Source organism: Heteronotia binoei, chromosome 11, assembly GCF_032191835.1.
Source record: "Heteronotia binoei isolate CCM8104 ecotype False Entrance Well chromosome 11, APGP_CSIRO_Hbin_v1, whole genome shotgun sequence".
NCBI classification, from domain to species: domain Eukaryota; kingdom Metazoa; phylum Chordata; class Lepidosauria; order Squamata; family Gekkonidae; genus Heteronotia; species Heteronotia binoei.
In genome coordinates, this window is record NC_083233.1 from 43,020,854 (window position 1) to 43,041,454 (window position 20,601).

Consider the following 20,601-nt stretch of genomic DNA (forward strand, 5'->3'; position numbering starts at 1 on the left):
CCTTAGAAAGTTGGGTAAAAATGCACCAAATAACAAAAGAAACATAAAACACAACTGGAAGCCAGGTTCAATACCTGTCCCTCCTGTTTAAAAGGTTCTGAAGTCTGGGAAAGATCTTTCTTTGCCTAAGACTGTGGAGGGGTCATGGCTAGTCAGATCTAACAGTACAAGGTCAAGTGATGCAGTGATTGGAATCCGTGTAAGGCAGTTTCATATATTCTACTGACTTTGTTTTGACCAGAGTCTTAAATGGTGGAAGAAGATAACACATATTTACAATATTGTCATGGAGATAGTATTGCAACATACCCCTTCCAAATCTCTCTATAGCAAAGCAACCATGGCACAATCTGGCTTCTTCCTTGGGAGCACAGGGCTTGAATTAAGAAAAGTGCACAATGATCTTTGAGGCTGGGATACTTTAGGAACAGAAACAACCTGATCCAAATTGAGCAGCATCCCTTAAAACTATCTGGCAATTTTATCTAGGTCTCTGTTGGCCTTGCCTCTATGGAATTTAAGATTTGCTGGAAAAGTACTAATATAAATTGGTAATTCATCCTGTGGTGCTTCTGATCTTTTGCTGTAGCTGTGATTCCTCCCCCCACCCGCCTTTTATCAGCTTTCATTAAGCTGTATCTAAATTTAAGTTCTAATCCTGAAAGGAGATCATTTTAAACTTCAGAGAACTACCAGAATCCTTCTGCATGTACACTGCAGCCAGCAGGGCTGGGGCTTTCTACTGTAATCACCTCATGAGCAGAGACCTCTCTTTTCCCTCAGAACAAATAATTTCACATTAACTGGTCCTGAGAAGAAGGACAAGGAGAGCTGCCTGATCACTATCCCATTTTCACAGAGGAAAAGTTACCAATTCAATGGGATTTAAAAGGCTAACACAGACCCTTGCTTTAAAAAAATTAAACTTGATTGGTAATACTTGTGATAGGCACAAAAAAGGAAGAAAGAATACAATATTACCATTTAAAATAGTCAGTTTGGAAACAAAAGACAGTTAACAAAACAAACTAGTAACCTCCATTAAAGCAGGATTCTGGTCCTTCCAGTAATCATGAAAACCCAAATGAGCCCCTGGCAAAACATTAATTTGGACCCCATGTTAAAAGCACAGTTCTAACTGGAATCCTTTTAGGTTCATTTAAATCAATGGGCTCAGAAGTGGAACTCAGCTTAGAATGGCACAGTAAATCAGAAGAACTCTGCCACTGCTGAAGTACAAAAACCTGTCCAAATGGATGAAGCCAAACACAGCCATAAGATTCCAAGTAATAGCATGTCACATTTTTCCTGGCTTTCTGACCCTTCCTGAATTGGCTGCCCTTTTAAAAAAAAATCGCAGGAGCTAAAATTCAAGATGAAATACTTGCCAAGAAGAAGCATTCAGATCTGATATTAATGCAAGTAATGTAATGAACATATTTACAAAATGTTCAAACCCTACAGCAGAGAAGACATTTTCAGATTTCCCTCTGCCCCTCACCTCCCTACATCTTTTGAAACCATCTTCTCTCTGTTTACTGCATGGAAATCCAGCAGTCTATTTCTAATGGTGGAAAAAAGGAATGAGGTTTGAGGGAATGTGTTCAAACACTTCTGAGCTTCTCTCCCTTCTCCGGCTGACTGGGGTACATCTAGGAAGGACTGTCAGGGGCCCTCCTTGAAAGGCCCAGGAGTGTGGATTTACTTTTCCTAAATCCTCTCTTAAAGCCCTTCACACCATTTGGTCTTGGCCTGATCCAATCGGGAGGTGTAAACACGGGTGACAATAAAGAAACCATCTGGCAAAGTGGCCGGCTAGGCAAACAATGACAAGGCCCAGTGAAAAGACCTGTCAGGATTTCTACAAACATGTGGACTCCTTTAAACTGTGAGACTTTAGCAGCTTCCTCCTCCAGTCAAGTAAACAAACACGCTACTTGCGCCAACTCTTGCGTTGTGTCGATTTTGTCCTGGGGGTTTTGTGGGGGAGGGGAGAGGGTGTTTTTTATGGGAGATGGGAATACGCCAAGCCGAAAAGGGTTTGCATTGTGTCTTTCAAAAACTATATGCAGATTGATGAGGTCAGGGGGGAAAGAAAAAGGGGGGGGACCCAAGGACGATGAACTAGCCAGACTTCACTTTTTGCATGGCGCTTTACTGTCAGGTTGATGTACTGGAAGTCTTTATTGCTTTCGGCTTGGGCCTCTCTGTAGCTCATTCTCCTTGGAAGCTGTTCTCATGCTTTCTTATCACCTGCTGAGGCCTTGATCATGGAGAGAGGAGACGAGCAGCAGGGGACAATTAGAGAAGACTTCAGACTTTGATCATTTGACCATATGTGAATACAACAGCTGACCACATGTTTGAAAAGACAACTAAACTTAAAAGTATGGTGGGGACTGGAAAAAAATGCACAAAAGCAAAGCATAGATACTTAAATTTACATTTTAATTATCTAGCAGTTGAATGCTGCATTCAACTTTTTCAAAAAAAAACCCACCCTACCCCAAAACTTACTTTTATGCATTCGACAGCCCCCCCAAGAATACTGCATTAAAAATACATATCTCCTTTTTAAAAATTACCCTTTTCTTGTCTGTCCAACAGAGAACTTTTTTCCCTTTAAAAATGCTTGCAGAGACAATAGATTGAGTGCTATGTATTAATCTGGGATCCATTTTAAAAGTAAGTCCAAATGATATAATGATTAAAGAGGCATTGTTTAAACTTAACAATCTACTGTTACCTTAAAACACCCATTCCTCACTTTTTAAACATACAGTTGAAACCACAGAAAGATTTACAAAAGTGATGGGAAACAAATCGGATTTCTGAAAGGGGGAAAAAAGGATAAACCTCAGGATGTCACTTTTTCCATTCTTTGTTTTAAACATGGCATGAAAATACTCTTAAAGATTGAGATTCTAAGATAGGCATGAATTCTTGCACTTAAAAACACACAACATTAGAATTTTATGAAGAGAAATAATGTCTCATCTCAAACTCCTTATTTGCAGTGGCAGAAATGTAGTTACTTTTAAAAGTATGCCAGATTTTGAATACATATTTTAAAAAAAAAACTAGATGATTTATCATTGTTTATGAACTAGGACATCATACTTATCTCTTCACTTACTAGGCAATTAACATATTCATGAAATGCCTATTTATTCTCAAATAGCAGGATAATAGAAAAATAACACTAATTGTTTTGACAGCAGTGTGCTTAAGAGTTATCTGAGGCAGTAAATGTTTCTTTTGAAAAGGGGCGGGATGTTCCCTCCTTTGGAGGAGAGAGTTTATCTCAGAATTGAGCGTATTTTTAAACCCCCTAGTCACAGAAAAATCTAGATAGGGACATTAGGAGATGGAATTAAAGAGCAATCAGTTGTGATCTTTTTTCTCATTAGGAGCTGTCTGCATGCTTTAATTATAATCACAAGAATCAACAGGGTTTTTAATTCTTTTGCAAAAGCTCTACTTATGTTTAACATAATACAAATGTCCTTTAACATCACATTTTTGCAGTTAAAAAACTGTGGGACCACAGAATGCACTGGGGCTGTGCAATTAAGGGAAAGACTGTCTAGGAATATTTTTCTGTGAGGTTTTTCTGTCATTTGCAATGTGAACCAGGATGCTTTGGCAATCAATGTAACCAGAAGATGCCTAAAATATAACTTTATAGGAACGGTACCACCTTGGGAATTACAATCTAATCAATTCCCTAGCAAGGGAATTACACATTTGAATGTTCTCTCAAGTTAAAAAAAATCCCATTGCATAGAAAAGGTAATGATAAGGGGGAAATTAAATTAGAACTCTTCTTGGCAGGGGTATGTTTGAGGAGAATTCAGGAACTGATCTACTGGATGAAACCTGGGATCCATCTAGCCTGGCATCTTGCTTCCCACAGAGACCAGTCAGATGGTTCCAGGAAGCCCTTCAGCAGGACATGACAGCTGTCTCCCACTATTTCTCCCCAGCAACTGCTATTCAGAGGTATATTGCTACTAAACATGGAGGTTCCACTGAGCCATCGTTAACAGTCATTGATGGACTTGTCTTCCATGAATTTGTTGAATGCCTTTAAAAGCTGTGTCAGCTAGTAGCCATCACATAAACCATGGCAGTGAGTGCCAAAGGTTAATTATTCATTATGTGAAGAAGAACTTTATTGCATGGGACTGAATTTATTGCCAATTTACTGCCAATCAGTTTCATTAAACAAACTGAGATCTTATGAAATAGGATGAAAAGCTCTCTCTACCCACTTTCTCTGTGCACTATGTTGTAAATCATTGTCCTTTTCTTCTATATTGCAAAAAACCTACAGACTCTTTCACCTCTCCCCCAGAGGGTGGGGCTCCAATCCTTTGATCATTTTGATTGTCTTTCCTCACATCTTCTCCGGTTCTAGAATATCCTTTCCAGGATGGGACAGCCAAAACTGCTCACAGTATGTCACACCAGAAATTTATATACAGGCATTTTAATCTATCTCCTTCCTATTTCTGACAACTCCCTAACACTGAATTTGTTTTTGTGACACTGAGTTGACTTTTTTTTTATGGAGCTGCCCATTAAAAGCTTTTAGGGAGTCCAGGGATAGAACCCAGATCACTTCTATCCATGAACTTATGAACATTCTCAGAACTCAAAGTTGGTGAGGCAGACCTTCTCCAAGCAGCAGCCATGCCAATTCTCCTGCAGCAAGTCTTGCTCTTCTAGATGCTTTATAATATTTTTATATCATTAACTCTAGCTAGCTGACCTCTATTGTTTGTTTGCTGTACCAGTTACAGTATATGTTGGCTGCTTTCCAGTCTTCCAGTAAGGATGCTGGTTTTATTAACAGCTTGTGTATTTTGTTAGATCACCAAATTCACATTTAAGTTCTTTGAGAACTAGCAGATGCATGCCTACCCCAACCATGCATGTTATTTTTTAATTAATTGATTAGACCTAGAGAATCCTCCTTCGACACCTTTAGTTGACTCAGTTTCTTCAGATGCCCTTCCACAGTGAAGCATGACACACAAAAAATTCATTCTGTTTTTCTGCAATCTCTTGTGCTCCTCTAGCACAGCAGCTCCCAACCTTTTTGGAACCAGGAACCGGTTTAGTGAAAGACAATTTTTCCACAGACTGGGGGGGGGGGGCACTGGGGTTTCTGCAGCCTCCCTGCTAGGTGGCCAGGTGGCAGAAGGCCAATCTGCCTCCCCCTCCCATTTAAAGACCCTCGCCGGTCAGCTGATTGGGTCCTGGGTAGGTAGAAAGGGCAGTGGGGCTGCTCTGCCTTGCTCTGAGGCTGCCTCTCTGCCTCAGAGCAAGACCATGCTGCCTCTTTCATCCACCCAGGTTCTGGGTGGGTGGGGGTGGTACAACACCTCTGCCTCACTCCACGGCCCAGTAGCTAGCAGGCCATGGACCGGTACTGGGTCGCGGCCCAGTGGTTGGGGACCCCTGCTCTAGCAATTGTTCCACTCCTCTGATGTTTGATGAAGGCCAGGGGGATCATTGTTTCAGACTATACTTTATCATTCCCCAGGAATGCCTATATTCACGATTTCCCCACACTGGCCATTACTATAAACAATGACATAGGATTATGTACAACTTGTGCATGGGAAAAGCACAAATCCATTTGCTATTATTTACAAATCCATAGTCCCCCTCCCCTTGCAGAATTAATCTGTGCAGAAAGTTTAGGCGCACTTAATGTGCATTGTTTGCTCTGATTGCAGAATACAGAATTTCTGGATACAAAATGCGTGATTTCTTGGCACGTACATACAGGGAAATGTATGAGGCCAAAGCTGATTGAGCAAACATAATGCACGCATGCACACACTCACAGTTCTCTCCCCACTCTTCTAACCCAGTGCTTCGCTCCCATTTGGAAATCTCTGGTTTTATTTTTTTTAAAGCCATGAATCATAAACCACCTCTCCTCCCAAGATCTGCCGCTGCCACTTACATAGTTACTGAGGAGGAAAAAAAAAGGCACTTGGGAGAAAGCTGAGCCAGTAAAGTTCACAGAAGACTGAGCACAGGGTAGGAAGTCCTGGAGCATCCTTGGAGAACACTGACACTTCTTCTCCCTGGCATGTTCTGGGGGAATTTACAAATTTTAAAGCCAGCATTTTCCCATGATAAAAAGTAACAGAGAGCAGACATCTCCTTGCAATCAAGCAATGTATTTCAAATGTCATCTGTTGCTGCATTCTTCACCTTACTAATTGTGACCTCTGCCTCAGATGAAAACAATGGCTTTTTGACATATTGCCAAGATTTGCATCCTTAAACTTTCTCTGTCCTGCAACAAATTATTTCCACACTGGCCTAGCTGCAAAAAAAAAGAAGAAGAAGCCAGTTCCTGAACCATATTGTACAATAAAATCAACAGACTGTAAATAATTGGAAAGGCAGAAGGAAAACAACTGTCAGTCTTTGGCTGACTCACAGAAATAGCTGCTGATTGACAGGAATCCATAAGAATCTCTACACAACTGCAGTTAAACCACAGAGCTTGTTCCATAACTAGCCTATGAGCAGCAATCCAAATAATGTATCCAGTCATCATTGTTCTTAAGGAAGGGGAGAAAGGGGTTTCTATTGACTGCTGAAAGCAGCAAGTGATTCAGCTAATTTCTGGATCTTTCTACTGGGTTTTCAGTCCCTTTTCTTTTGCTTAACATGGCCAAGACTCACCTAAAACGGCTGGATTGCAGCTACAGGCTTTGGAGTGGCCTGGAGGAGATTTTTTCCGCCCTTAGCTGAATGGCCAGCAAGGCGAGAGCCTCAGGTCACTGTGCTGGCTGGCCCACATCATCTCAGGGCTGGCTTTGTTTGCAGGGCCAGCCCTGCCACTAGGCAAACTAGGCAATTGCCTGGGGCGCAGGTCTTCAGGGTGCACTGAATTGAGTGTCTCCCATGTGACTTGGCGGTTATTAGTGCAGGGGGGGGGGGGTGCCAGAAGTTAGCTTTGCCTCAGGTGCCAGTCTAGGGCTGGCCCTGTTTGTCTGGCGGGCATAGGTTGTGATGCCACAGATATGTGTTAGTCCCGGGTTTTCCTAGGAAGGCCAGCTGAGGGGCGTGTTATCAAGCAGCAGGCAGGTTGCTTGATGTTCGAATCCACCCCCATGCTTTGCCAGTGTTCCATGTTCTATAATCAATAAAAAGCTGTGACCTGTTTTACTCCAAAATTGGTGTCATGTAATCTGTTACTCTCGGCAAGACCTCCTTCCTACAGTTGATCTCCAACTGACAGTGATGATATCCTTGGGGAAATGGCTTCTATGGGAGTTGGACTCTATGGCAGAGATCAGCTCCCCTGGAGAAAATGGCTGAAGGGTGGACTCTCTGTCATTGTACCATGCTGAAGCCCCTCCTCTCCCCAAACCCTACCATCTCCTGGGTCCACCCCCAAAATCTCCAGATATTTTCCAACCTGGCAACCCTACTCTCTTCCTGCACCCCTCTGTCCCTTCAAATCAAAGTCCCAGCAGCAGTATTCTACTTTTAGGAAAAGAAAACCTCATTAATATGACTGAGAAGCTACACATAATATATTCACACATAATGAATAATTTGGTCTCAACATTCCCACTCTTTGGCAAAAGAGTTGCTACAAAAATCCTGTGAAGTTACACATGCCCAAACAATACATCCAAAGTAGGCCTCATGCAAAGCCATTTGTATAATTCATTCCTGCTGAAGAATGTAGGATAAGTTTGTGGCATAAAGTAGTTTAGAAGTTAAGAAAAGAAGAATGGCAGCTTCTCCTCACTTCTGAATTTGCTGAATTAGATTAGAGAACTGGACAATGACATCAATTTTTGCTTGACTAGGGAGGACAACTTTGGACATTCTGAAGATTTGGGAGTAGTATCTCAGTAGGGCAGGCTGTCAGGCAGCTCAGCAGTCATGTGATGCAATAGATTTTGCCCTGCAAAGCTGCCATCTCCTCCAGGGCAATTGATCTACAGTCTGGAGACAAGCTGGAATTCCAGGGGACCCCCATGGTCCACCTAGGGTTGCCAAGTCCAATTCAAGAAATATCTGGGGACTTTGGGGGTGGAGCCAGGAACAAGGGTGTGACAAGCATAATTGAACTCCAAGGGAGTTCTGGCCGTCACATTTAAAGGGACAGCACACTTTTTAAAATGTCTTCCTTCTATAGGAAATAATGAAGGATAAAGGCACCTTCTTTTGGGGCTCATAGAATTAGACCCCCTAGCCCAATCATTTTGAAATTTGGGGGGTACTTTGGGGAGAGGCACTAGATACTATACTGAAAATTTTGTGCCTCTACCTCAAAAAACAGCCCTCCCAGAGCCACAGATACCCGTGGATCAATTATCCATTATTTCCTATGGGAATAAGTCTCCATAGGGAATAATAGAGTTCACAGCAGATATTTCCCCTCTTTCCCCCCCCCTCTGCTTTCTGATGACCCTGAAGCGGGGAGAGGGCCTCCAAACCAGGGGATCCCCCTGCCCCCACCTGGGGATTGGCAACCCTAGGTCCACCAACCAGGAAGTTGATACTCTACTAGAGACTGCCCTGAATCTTGCTGGACCAGCCCCTTATCCTGTAACTTAACTTATCTCATAGGATTGTTGTGAATATAAAATGGAGGCTAAACAGAACCATGTACAACACCCTCAAGTTGTTGGATTAATGTGGTTGACAGGTATACCCTATGTAATTTTTTTTATTTTTATTTTTTTATTTCTAAATCTCAGTTCTTATGCTGGTTCTCCTCATTTTCTTCTGTCAGTCCTAAAAACACAGCAATCTCAAGACAAAGATCTGAGAACCTTCAAGTCAAACACACCCTCAACCTGCCATACAGAGATAATATTGGCCTATCTTACAATCTTGTCATAAGGCAGCTGAAATACAGAGTACATGAAGAATTTTAAACACTCCCAGCTGTTCTATGAATTCTTAAGATTATTCCAAGGCTCTGGTCAGAAGCTAGTTTGGTGGCAAGCTGCAAGGGAATGGAGGGTGTCAGGCCAAGGCACAAAGATCCCACGTAGACTTCTGAAAAATATGACTGCCACAGATGCAGCTCACCTTCCCAAACCACAAATACCCACTAGGATGGTTATTGAAACAGGAGTTCTGCTTGTTCAGGCAACCAGGAGGCAGCCTCCAAACAGGGCAACTCAGTACTTCAAAGAAAAGAAGGGTTGATGCTAAAATATGGGTGCAGTCCCGCTCACCATTAAATCCATCTGCAACACGCCTCTATTATAATCCGCACAACCAATTTGCCGATCAGACAACAGCCAGGCTCCCGTTCTATCCCATGTGGGTCCCGTCGCTGGTCGATCAGACCTCGTTTCATGAGACGTCAATCTGCATTAGCGCAGGCGCAGTGATGCCCGCTATCTGCAGCGTGTCACTTTTAAATGGGTCGGATCACTAACAGTTTTGCTAATCCGTTGGCACTACTTTTCCAGCACGAGCACTATGTGTGCAGAAAAAAACCCAGGAATTCAAATCAGTTCACATCTACTTTCAAAAGTGAGTTTTGTTTCCGGACATAGGGGCGGGTAAACGATTTATCGAGCCAACATTCGCTCACTCATTCACTGGCGCAGTGATATCACTTGCAGGGGGCTTTGGGAGGGAAGCGGTGGTGTGCTTCCGACGAGTCGCCAATGATGGAGCCTTCAAACAGAGAAATTCCGTTCAGGAACCATCAGAAGAATTTTGTTCCGGATTTAAAGCAGTATCAAATTAGTCTGCGCCCCAATCGTCTCAACGCAGGACTCAAACAAGCTAATCACCATTCGCAGATGCTGACGTTCGGAAAACTGCTTAAAATCAGACATGTACCCAGGCTTTTAACTAGGGCATTCCACTCATGCCCGTAGCGGGATTTTATGAACATCTGACCTCACCCTATGTATGCTACAATTGCCCACTTAGTTAACTCCTTCCAAACACTTTAGTACAGCCATCTCTTTTGTTGCTAGGTGGGCACGCTGACTCGGATGGCCCTGGCTAGCAGTGCTGGATTAAACCTTATGGAGGCCCCTAGGCAGTCAAAATCTTGGGGCCCCCCTCGCAAATTATCTCAGTCAGAGTACCTACCCTGCCACCCACAGCCCCTGCTGCAGTCTGCAGGCACCTTCTTAAAAGCCCCTTTTACTAAACTGCGGGGGAGAGGCAGAGAGAGGCAAACTTGGTGACAATGCCAGCAGCAGCTGCACCAGGCAAGTCGGGCAAAGAACAGCTCAGTTGCTGACTGTGCTTGAGAGCTGCAAGCAGGGGGAAAGCCGGGGGGAGCCAGCCCCTAAAGGTGTGGGGGCCCATAGGCCAGTGCCTATTTGGCCTAATTGTTAATCCAGCTCTGCTGGCTAGCCCTATCTCATTAGATCTTGAAAGCTCAGCAGGATTGGTCCTGGTTAATTTTAGATAGGCGGCCACTAAAGAATTCCAGGGTTACTATGCAGAGGCAAACAATGGGAAACCACTTCTGAATGTCCCTTGCCTTGAAAACACTATGGGGTTGCCATAAATTGGCTGAGACTTGGTGGCGCTTTACACATGCAGAGTTTGTGGGCACCACTTAGAGGGAGGGGACTGTAACTTAGAGTTACTCCCCCCCCCCTCATTCTGACAAGCCCTTTCCCAATGCAAAGGTCTCCTTCCACACTGTTCAGCCTACTAGCTGAAATTTTCTTCTCAAAATCCTATTCTCTATGCCACTGCACACACAAGTAAGGTAGCCACTAATCAGAGACTGGGCTTTTGGGGTGGTAACACTTTCACTTTGGAATCCCTCTGCCTTGAATCTTTACTTGTGCCTACTTTTACTGTGTTTTAGGCACCAGGTTAAAACCCAGGCTTTTAACTAAGGGATTCCATCTCAGGTAGCTGTCTTATCCTCAGATCCTAGTCGGTCTCATCAACTTCATTCTATGCTGCTGGCTTTTATGTGCTGCTTATATGCCCCAGCTTGTTCTTAATGGCTGGCTTTATTGACAGAATTGTTTTCATGATGATTTGTTCTTATTGATATGGTTTACTTGTCATTTGCTTTGTTCTCTTTTACTGTTTTAGTTGTGAGCCACCACAGGCCAAGCTGGGGAGTTGGCAGGCAAGTGTCCTAAAGAAATAAATGTAATGGGAAATATTTTATTTCAGGCTCAAAATGTTTTCTCAAGCCACACCCTTTTCTGTTTTGCTGGGGGCTCAGAGTTCACCAATGGCTTTTGCCATATTATGACTTTTAAAAATTACGCTCTTCATGTATCAGAATAGTAATTTTGGGTTGGCAATTCCCCACAATCTCTGCATTCCCCTCCCTATGTCATCAGGAGCAGTATCTTGTGGAGATCAGGGGGCTGCAGTTGGAGAGGGAAGGCGGGAAAGCTCCATTCTGCCACTGGAAAATTCAGTCTTGATCCAATCCTTTGTTTTGGTGGGGGTGGGGTGGGGGGAGGTGCCCTAAGGGCTGCTGCAGAGTGTTGCTCTTCTTTTTTTGTTTTCTTATTCCTCTTGTCTTGCTTTTCAGAGTTTCAAAATATAAAATAAAAGATTCCCCTTCAAGAAAACACAAAAGCTTTGAATATACAATTTCCATCCAAGCCCTAATGAAGCTTCTCTTTCTCTTGGCTCAGCTTGCCTTAAATGCGCAACAGATTTTCCCACTCGGGGACATGCCCGGTTAAAAATGGCTCTGTGGATTTTGAGTGATCTTGAAGAGGAAACATACAGGCATTGCATCAAAAATAATGAACATAGGACTGGATCACACCCCTTCCTCCCGCGCAATCAGCCATTCAGGCCATAAGTAAATGCCTTTCTGCCTGCCCAGGGCTGCTTTAAGTCCTGATGAGAAGGGAGGAAGACTAATACAATGAGGGTACTTGTCATTTGTCTCTGCTGAGGCAGTGGGGGGGGCTTCTAACCAGAGAATGGGTGGGGGGATTAAACCTAGAGTTGTCAGGTTCGACTCAGGAAATACTTGGGGACTTTGGGGGTGGAGCCAGGAGCAAGGTTGTGCATGATTGATGTCCTAAGGGAGCTCTGGCCATCACATTTAAAGGGGCCAAGGACCATACTTCTTTTAAATGCCTTCCTTCCATTGGAAATAATAGATGATTGGGGCACCTTCTTTGGGGGCTCATAGAACTGGACCCCCTGGTCCAATCTTATTATCATAGTAGAGACCCTTTTTTGAGATACTGCAAAGTTTAAGATGACTTGCAATTAAATAAAAGCTTCCCTGCTCCAACAGGATGGGACATCTTCATCAGAAAATATGTATCCTATATTCTCTGAAATTCAAAGTGACTTACAATTAGCAAGCTGCCTTAATTTTTTAATTCACTTATTACAGTAGCATACTCCAAAACAGCATCAAATGTTAAAATGCCCTCGGCTCACAGCCTCACCAATTGTGAAATGGGCCCTCCCCAACTAAAATGATCTCTTCCCATGAATCAACCAAAGCTGGTGATTAAACTACCTTCAAGCTTGCAGGGCTAATTTTTATAAATGGCTCCATTACACTAAATAATGGATTAATTGTTCCAAAGCTCAACATAGCTATCTGAAAACTAATTAGTTAGTTAAACTAAAGGGAATGGTATGTATTAATTTAGCTCCTTAATCAATCAGAAGGTACCCTCCTGCCATTTTCATTCAGACTGAGGCCTGGAGTTTCAGTGGAATGTTTTCACTCGCTAAAGTGCAAGTTGTATGATATATTTTCAACATTTTTTAAAAAACAAACCTGAGTCACAGGATGAGGATAATATTTCTGAGCTACTGAGGTACATGGGCTGGTTGATTGTGTGTAGGGGTACCAATTGTCAGGTCAATTTTGGTGGAGAATCTTGCTTAGAATATGTCTACCAGGGGGGGAAAGTATGTCTACCAACAGTCCACTAGGAACTATCAGCTAAGATTAATATTCATTGGTCCCTCCTCTCAATGAATGATACAGATTCAGAGATCTGATCATCTGCTGAGATTATTTTTGGCAGATAATCGTACCATGGCACCTGCCCAGTAGGTGAAATTGATTTTCCCTGAGGGTCATGGTTGAGTCAGGTAATGAGATGATCTGGGGAGGACCTTGTTTCAGTGGCAAAGCATCTGCCTGGCATGCAGAAGGTCCCAGGTTCAATCCCTGGCATCTCCAGTGAAAAGAATCAGGCAATTAGCAATATGAAAGGCTTCTGAATAAGACCCTGGAGAGCCTTTGCCCATCTGACTAGACAAAACTAACTTTGATGGATCAACAGTCTGACTCATAAGGCAGCTTTGCACATGTTAATGCATGGTCCTGGACTCTGATGATGCTGTGTATCAACATGCATGCGCAAACTGCTGCAGATCCAGACAGTGTGGCAGCCATTAATGCTGATGTGCATAGGTACCATCCTAAGCAGAATTATAACTTTCTAAGGCCACTGACCCTAATGAACTTAGGGGTGTGCCTCTGGTCAGGGCACCACTGCCATACATTACATAAATTATAAATTACTGCTTCTCTTCTTTTAAGTAACTGAAGGTGAAGCACAGCGCAATGATGCCGACAGGTGGGGAGCTCGTGTGCACTCCATATGGTGGTCTTGAGCTACTTGTAAGTGCCCACTGAACTATTGGCCCCCTGCTTGTGACAGGTGAGTGGGACAGGAGCCCAACCAGCAGAAGCTCAAACACCTCTACTTAAACATATGGATTCCCAGGAGCCTATGCCATGGTTGGAAAGCATTTCTAGTACTTTACTGCCAGAATTAAATTCTGAACCATCCAGCTGACCAATCCCTAGAAGCTTTTTTTCACCCACAGTTTTATGGCCATGCAGGGCCTTAGCCAGTCTTCCTTGTTAAGTGATGCTGCTATATTTCCTGGCAATCTAGAAGGTAATTGAGACTAACTGGCCCAAGGATACACACAGAGTTTCATGGCTGAGAGGGAATGTGAACACAGATCCTGGTATGACATGGCAACCATCATACTAACCATACTGTCAGCAAATTGTCAGAATCAATGCGTACAGAACATTTACTTTACACATCCTGCTATGTTTAGGCATGCTAGCTGTAGGGAAAATATTATTTTTAGAATCATTTCAGCATGCTAAAGATGATAGTGACCTTGAAAAATCCATCCTAAATCAAGGGACCTGAAAAGATAAAAATGACCAGATCAGATGAGCGGAATTTTGGGGAAGACACTGCACTTGGGGAAGACACTGCACCCGGAACGGTTCCGGATGGCTCTATGGAATCCCTGGCCCTCTGGCGGTTCCCTCAATGGCCTTATTGAGTCTTGGAATAGCCGGCTCTCTACAGCCATCGATGAGATCGCACCTCGGCGCCCTCTGCGACCTCGGACGAGGCTGGCTCCGTGGTATAACCCGGAATTGTGCCAGCTGAAACAGGGCCTCAGACGGCTAGAGAGGCAATGGCGGCGTACTTGGGACGAAGCGACTAGAGCATCTTATAGATAATTTATGAGGTCCTATGAGATGACAGTCAAGGCAGCAAAGAAGACATACTTTGCGGCTAAGATTGCATCTGCAAATTCACGCCCGGCACAATTATTTAGAACAATTTGGACTTTAACTACACTGCCGCAAGGCAAGCCAAATGTTAAGGAATTGGAGATAGGCTGTGAGGCTTTTGCAAAAATTTTTACAGACAAAGTCCAATCGCTCCACCACGACTGCCCTGCCAAGTTGGATACAGTAAGTGGACTCGAGGCTCCGTGCCTGTCTTCTGGTTTGATCCTGGATCGTTTCGACCCCCTCAGCTTGGAGGAAGTTGACAGAATCCTCTCGGCTGCACGCCCAACAACCTGCGATCTGGACCCCTGCCCCTCCTGGTTAATTAAAGCTTGCCAGGAGGAGCTAAGATGTCCTATACGGGACATCATAAATAGATCTCTTTCAGAGGGCTTCTTTCCAACTCCTCTGAAGGAGGCAGTGGTCCGCCCTCTCTTGAAAAAAGTTACATCAGATCCGGCCGAATTGGCGCATTACCGGCCAGTCTCAAATTTGCCCTTTTTGGGCAAAGTAATAGAGAGGGCTGTGGCGTTGCAGTTGCAGAGTTTTCTGGATGACGCTTCCACCACCCAGACCAGTCTGCAGGAAAAGTTGGAAATTAATCTAGATAAAACCAAGGTTTTAGTTTTCACCAAATGTTTCAAGGCTCATTGCTGGTTTCTAAATGGCAAACCCATTGAGCAAGTAAAAATTATTAAATACCTGGGGGTGATTTTTCATTATCCGGGAAAGCGTTTGGCACATAAGAACTATGTTGCACAATCTGTGCAAAGAACAGCTGATGCCATCTACCGTTTTTACATCTCCAAAGGGGCCAAATTCTTGCCTGCAGCACTAAGGCTGCATACTGCAAAGACCAGGGTCCAGTTGCTCTATGGCGCTGAAATTGCCCCTTATTCAACCACCAAGCCATTGGAGATAGTACAAACTAAACTCTTGCGCAAGCTTCTGTCTGTTCCCAGTTGTGTGCCAAACACTGCCATCAGGTTGGAATCTGGCGTCCCAAGCATCGAGATATCTATGTGGTTAAACACCCTTTGTTACTTTTTGAGGGTTCTCTCAAAGCCAGGTGGCCTTCCCCATCTGATTTTTTTCGACTCTTTTGTGGGAACTTGGGAGAAAAGGTGTCTAGATCATTTTAGACTCTGTGATCTCTCCCCTGAGTCCCTAGCAATGATGGAACTGAGGGATGCGAAAGAACTTTTGCGCCTGAGGTTGGTTGAGCTTGAACTGAGATCTGCTAGAGCTAGTCTTTCTGCGCACATTTTCTTAGGGAAGCAAGCCGAAGTACTGTCCCCAGCCAGGTATCTTTTCAACATCACTATCCCAAAATATCGGATAGCTTTCTCAAAAGCACAACTCAACGCACTTTTCTCTTCGGTGCTTTTGGGATGTTACGCTGGGTACCCATATCTGGAAAGATTGTGCCCCTGTAATTGCAATGAGGTCGAAACAACTCTCCACATCGTTTTGCGGTGCCCTAATTACAATGACTTGAGGGCAAGATTAATCTCTCCAATTCTCGGGTCCTTGGCGGGCAGGCCGGAGGATGAGCAGATTGCCTTCCTCCTGTCTGACGCTCATTCTGATGTTTCATCTAAGATTGCCCGTTTCTGTTATGTTGCTCAGTTGGAAAGGAGGGAAATTGAGAGTGTAAATCTTGGTTATGAGTTTTAACAATATGTGCAATAGTTGGCGTCAGGAATTTTGTGTAAGAGGTGATGGGTTTGTTTTTATGATTTTGTTTTTGTTTGTATTAAGCTGGTCGGATGACCGTGAATAAAGTACTACTACAGCTTCCACCTTAGATCCTTTTCAGTTCGGCTTCTGCCCGGGCCACAGGACAGAGACGGTGTTGGTCGCCCTCATGGATGATCTCTGGCGACATCTGGATCGAGGCGGTGTGGCGGTATTGCTGTTGCTAGACCTATCGGCAGCGTTCGATGTGGTCGATCACTGGCTGCTGACCCGCCGCCTCGCCGACGCAGGGATTCAGGGGTTAGCCTTACAGTGGCTTTCCTCTTTCCTTGAAGGTCGAGGACAAAGGGTGGCGATTGGGGGAGAGCTGTCTCAGAGGCACCCACTTAATTGTGGAGTGCCTCAGGGGGCGGTTCTCTCTCCAATGCTATTTAACATCTTTATGCGCCCCCTTGCCCAGATTGCCCGGGGACATGGGCTGGGTTGTCACCAGTATGCTGATGACACCCAGCTCTATCTATTGATGGGAGGCTGGGCCACTGATGCTCCTATAGATCTGGACTGGGCATTGCAAGCCGTTGCTGATTGGATCAAGCTGAGCGGGTTGAAATTGAATCCAGCAAAGACAGAGGTCCTTTGCCTAGGCCGTAGCACCCCGGAAGGGGGGATTCCCCTTCCAGCTTTTGACGGGACGCCACTGGTACCAGTGCGGGAAGTCAGGAGCTTGGGAGTGCTACTGGAGTCCTCCTTGACAATGGAGGCCCAGATAGCGGCCACTGCCAAATCCACCTTTTTTCATCTTAGACGGGCGAGGCAGTTGGCCCCCTTCTTGGAGCGAGGCGACCTGGCAACAGTGATCCATGCAACGGTCACCTCGAGATTGGACTACTGTAATGCCCTCTACATGGGGCTGCCCCTGTACCGAACGTGGAAACTGCAGCTAGTGCAGAACGCAGCAGCCAGGCTACTAGTGGGACTACCTCGGTGGGAACATGTGCGGCCTAGGCTGCAGGAACTGCACTGGCTGCCAATTGTATACCAGGTTCGTTACAAGGTGCTGGTTATCACCTATAAAGCCCTATATGGCCGAGGACCTGCCTACCTCAGGGACCGCCTCTCTCCATATGTTCCCCAGAGAGCACTGTGTTCCAGTACACAAAATCTTTTGGAAATCCCTGGGCCAAAGGAGGCCAAACTTAAAACAACTAGGGAGCTGGCCTTCTCTATAAAAGCCCCCCAATGGTGGAATCAGCTGCCGGAGGAGGTACGGGCCCTGCAGGACCTCAACCAGTTCCACAGGGCCTGCAAAACTGCCCTCTTCCAAGAAGCCTTTAAGATGTAACCAGAATAAATATTACACTGCCGGATAAATAGAGACTGTAGCACCACTGTATTGTTTTAACTTTTTAAAATTGATTTATATTTGTATTTATATTGTTGACTGATTTTATCTGTTATTGTGATATCATGATATCGTATCATGTTCTGTAAGCCGCCCTGAGCCTGCCTTGGCAGGGAGGGCAGGGTATAAATAAAAACTTACTTACTTTTGTGTACGTGGGGGGGGAATCAGCCACCACTAAACACAGTTGTTTTCCTGTTTTAAACACAAGTTTTTGTTCAGTGAGTTGATATAGCACAGATTTAAAAACTTGTCTTTTGAACATTATTTAGGTGGGGTACACCAATGCATGGCTTGGCCTACGGGCTCCAACCCGGCTGTGGCTGTAATCAAAGATAGTTTGAATTCTAAAGCATTGCATGAGAATTGCTATTTTGCATTGGAACTGTATTTGAGAATCTTGAGGACTAACTATATGTTTTCCTCACATATTATCAGGGGTCATTTTTTAGAAAAATAGGTGGTGGACTAATCCAGGGATTGTTATGCAGCCGCACATACTAGTCAATGGACAAGAAGGTGGAACTCTCAGAAGGACGAGGTGGAACTTTCAGAAAGCTTCAGGAGCTGCGCTCCTGTGAGCTCCCATGGAATCCAAGGCCTGCATATTATTCTGATGATCAGATGTGTGCTCTGGAGTTCCATACTCAAAATTCAATTCTCATGACCTCTGCACACAAGGAGAGGACCCTTACCACCACCACCACCACCCCACACACACTGTTTTTCTAACCTGAGATAGCTCCAGGTGTGCTATTTTCCAGTGGAGGAATCTTTACATGTGCCCTATCAGTACACATGGATTTCCCAAAAGAGCAAACAAAGCCCCCACCAGGTTGCTTCAGATCAGGAAAACAGTGTGAGAAAAGCTTCCCCCGGTGCTGAAGTCCTGATCCAAACTGCCTTGTGGGCCTGGGAGCTGAGTTCCAACTATGATGGAATCTGCAGTCATCGCCTTATTGCCCAGATTCAGGGAAGATGCAAGAAAAACATATGTTGGCAACCACCACCACCACCCCACCCACCCCCAGTGTCCTGTCCTTAAAAATATGCTTCTTTGCTTCATTCTAAAGGGGTTCTATGAATTCTGTAAAAAACTCCAAGCAATTATGCTCCTGTACTGCTGGTTCATTTCCTTCTTCCTGGCATCTTGTCAAAGTTTCTCAGCTTGTAGGTCCAGTTGGCGTACAAATGTACCCTCTCTGATTTCTTCATTATTTGGATGTGGACACTTGAGAACTCCAGAAACACCCACAGCAGTCCTGCATCTGTGGCATGTGTACAAACAACATGCATAGCAAGATAAAGCAGTATGGTGCCCGCTCTTTCCCCACCAGCTCAGCCTAATTTTAGCACACATCTTCACACAACCTGCGGTGATACTTTTCAAAGATTATGAATATATATTTCTAAAATCCTGCAGGCACAGAATTTGTGCCACTGTTAGGTGCATAGGTGCAATCTTGTTGTCCTCTGGACACTACACCAGTTTGGTGTAGTGGTTAGGTGCATGGACTCTAATCTGGGAGAACCAGGCTTGGTTCACCACTCCTCCACATCCAGCTGCTGGGTTGAACTTGGGTCTGTCACAGTTCTTGAAAGAGTTGTCCTCTCAAGAGCAGTTCTCTCATGAGCTCTCTCAGCCCCACCTACCCCACAGGGTGTTTGTTGTGGGGAGAGGAAAGGAAGGAGACTGTAAGCCACTGTGAGTGAAGGGTGAGGTATAAATCCAATCTCCTCCTCCTCCACCTCTTCCTTCTCCTGATTATGTCATGTCTGGGGGCGCAGCTCAAGGTGACACTTGCCATCTGTAGCCATTCAGCTGTGCTAGTTTTTGCACTCATATAAGTTGCCACAATGCTACAGTGATGGATGTGCAATTTAGCCACATTGTTGGCTCCTGTTCAATTCGTACCATGCCATCAACTGGCCCTGCCCAAAAACTCATTTAACTGGCTCAGAATAAAGCACACATGCAGGACATTTTCAGCATAAGATATTATGCACATGACTGTGGTTTGCATAATTTTGACTCTCCCCACCTTTTATACACTCTGCTCTACACACTATCTTGCTTGGAGTCTTTGCTTGGGATGCACAAACTTTTCTTAGCTCCACTTCAGACTGACGTGGCATCTCAGTGCAAGAACAGAGTTAGTCTCATGGCATCTAGCACGTGAACTGTCTCTGGTCAGTCCACTCATTTTGACAGGGGCTGGCTGATGCCTTTGGAACTTCCATGCTGACATCCTCTGCTATGCTGCTACTTTCAGATGCCTGGGTGATGTGTCTAGGGGCACACACTGAAGCATCACAAGTTAAGAAGAAAACGGGAAACCAAATGCAGTCAGTGGTGAATGGAGCTGCTAGTGCAGAAGGTTTCAAAACACTGACAGTTTCCGTGTTGCCTTTGGACTCTTAATGGGGGGGGAAATTTCCCTTCCACAGTAACATCCTGAGACCCCACTTGGTTTCTGCAACAAATCCTTCTTAAAAAAAAAAAAAAATAACTTGCTTAGCTTGAAGAGAAAGCAGAGATCCGAGCAGAACTTTTGTATTACTGAAGCATGAATGTACAAGTTGGACATCTCAGGTTCCACATAAAATAGATTGTGCTAAAATATGTTTTGCTCAGGTTGGAAGGGAGGAATTATAGTCACTTATTCATCCAATATCTTTTTCTAATCACAAGATGCATACTATTCTACTTTAATCAATGGCATCAGTAAAGAAGGGATTGTGACAGTGGCAGGAAGGTGCTAGAAAGCACCCACAAGTTATAGGGGATCAGATAACATGGGAAAGTTTGGCTAAGGTGGTCTGTTGTGGGCTCAAGGTCAGCCCCACCATTATGAAGGATGAAATAGCCCCTCCTCAGGCAACTGGTATCAGTCATAGGTTTACCAACCTCCTGGCAGGGCCTGGAGATCTCCTGGAATTATAATTGATCTCTGGA